This window comes from Alosa pseudoharengus, unplaced genomic scaffold, assembly GCF_046254945.1.
Source record: "Alosa pseudoharengus isolate Yale_2024_CS ecotype anadromous, Long Island Sound unplaced genomic scaffold, YU_APseudo_1.1 YU_APseudo_1.1_scf_21, whole genome shotgun sequence".
Lineage (NCBI taxonomy): Eukaryota > Metazoa > Chordata > Actinopteri > Clupeiformes > Clupeidae > Alosa > Alosa pseudoharengus.
In genome coordinates, this window is record NW_027468674.1 from 13,599,511 (window position 1) to 13,602,010 (window position 2,500).

Consider the following 2,500-nt stretch of genomic DNA (forward strand, 5'->3'; position numbering starts at 1 on the left):
CACCGCTGGCAGGCTATTATTGTGGAAGTCGAAGTGGGTCATGGAGGGTCAAAAAACACCACTCAGGAACTGACCATGGCCTTCTAAATCATCGTTTTCGGATATTTGCAGATTCTTTGTCCACATTCAAACACAAAGCCGTAGTATGAGGCCGACAGAGTTTTCAAATCATTCCATTTCAGGGGCCTGAAAACGGCAGAATAGTGTACAGTAGATGGGAGGTGAAAACATAACAAAAGTCTTACGGACGGAATGGAATAGTCTCTAATTCATCCTCTCTTTCTTCTCTCTCTACTGGCCTGTCTAGCTCCACATCTCCTCAACTTCTCCTGCCCTTGTCTTTTCCTGTCCCTCTCTCTATCCCTCTCTTTCTATCTATCCATCTATCTATTTCATCTCCCTCTCCCTCTCTCTCTCCCTTTCCCTCTCTCCCCCTCCCTCTCTCTCCCTCCCTCTCTCTCTTTCTCTCTCTCTACTGAAGCCAGCGTTCTCAGCGTGGGGTTAGTGGGGGCATCTGTCTGTCCGCCTGTCCTCCATTACAACAAGGTGCTGAAGGAGACATGAGGGAAAGGCTACAGTGAGGGGGGAGTCATGTGTGTGTGTGTGTGTGTGTGTGTGTGTGTGTGTGTGTGTGTGTACGAGAAAGTATGAGTGTGAGTGCGTGTGCATGTGCGTGTGCGTCTGTGCGTGCGTGCACTTATGAATGTGTCGTGATAGATGAGGAAGAGCCATTTTTTCATTATCTGGTTCAGAAATGATTTAACTCTCACTCACTCACACACACACACACACACACACACACATACATGCACATGCACGCACACACACCCACACACACAAGCACCTACACATGTGACTGCAGACATACACATAAATACACAAACACAACCTCCACACACATACACACACAAACATAAAACACACACATCAGTCGCAGAAAAGCCTTTCCTTCTCTACCCCCCAAAGCTGCTAGCCTCATATGCTCTCGTTTTATTAAGTTCACACAGGCTCGTCCTTCACCACACTTCTGTCACCCCGACAACAGCCATGCTATGCACATGTCACACAGGCTCGTCCTTCACCACACTTCTGTCACCCAGACAACAGCCATGCTATGCACATGTCAACTGATGGAAGATAAATAAGACCTCTTTATCTCTCTCTCTCTCTCTTCCTCACTGTATCTATATCCCCCTCTCTCTGTCTCTATTTCCCCCCCCCCTCTCTCTATCTATCTCCCCCTCTCTCTGTCTCTATTTCCCCCTCTCTCTGTCTCTATTTCCCCCCCTCTCTCTCTATCTATCTCCCCCTCTCTCTGTCTCTATTTCCCTCTCTCTTTCTCTCTGTCTATATCCCCCTCTCTCTGTCTCTACCCCCCTTTCTCCCCCTCTCTCTGTCTGTATTTCCCCCTCTCTCTCTCTCTCTCTCTCTCTCTCTCTCTCTTTCTCTCTCTCTCTCTCTGTGTCCTCGCCTTCTCTGTTCTCAATTCTCGGTCTGAATTCATCTCTTATACAGACAGAAAGATAGACCGCTTCTATCCTACAGCTTGAGCACCGTAGAAATTCACACAAACTAACAATCACACACTTGACAGGTGGTCTCGAGCACATTGCTGTGCTATTGCTTCACGGGTCATTCCGTATCAAATCAGATAAGGAGTTGCTGCACTGTCACAGATTTTTCTTTTTAAACTATATCATGAATGGGTCCAAATAACCAAGGCCTGTGAAATATTTCTTTTCAATTCTATGCCTTTATATTTTTCCAGCCATTGACATTAGTTCAGTTTGACAGCCTGAAAAACACATTATTTTGAAAGCAACCTTGGGCATTGATATCTTGAAAAGTATTATTCATAGCAAGACCAAACTTTGTAGAAGACAAACATGACCATTAAACATTTGTACGGCATGCTTGTTGATTTTGTGAAAAAGTACAAAAAAGATTGACATAAAGGGTATCATAGGCTTTTTTTTTGTTTGTATTTTGCATTGATATTTTTTTCTTTAAATAGCCTACATTTCATATTTCTATATTTTATTTTTCCACATAATGGGCATCAGGATATTATGGCTAAAACAAGGAACGGTTGGGATGCGTTTTTCCAGGCATTTTTTTTTTAGAACTAAAATGGTGTGTGTGGTTGCTATGAACTAGGAATCTATTCTGAAGTAGCTCAATGTATGGACATTTAGTGTACCAAACAATGTGTATATATATATACTCTTTTGATCCCGTGAGGGAACAATATGATGAATACTTAGATAGAGATTGTCAGAACAAGACTGAGTTCCTTAGGAGCAAGAATGAAGAAGCAGAGGTATAACAATTTAATTACCAGGTTGTGCATTTATCTATGAAGAAAACATGGAACAATATTGGAACTTTGTACACCAAAACATTGAGCTATTCCCATATAGATCTTCATGCTCCTCCTAGCTACCCCACATGCCAATTGTATCATATGGAAATGACCAAACAATGCAACCAGGACTTGTTT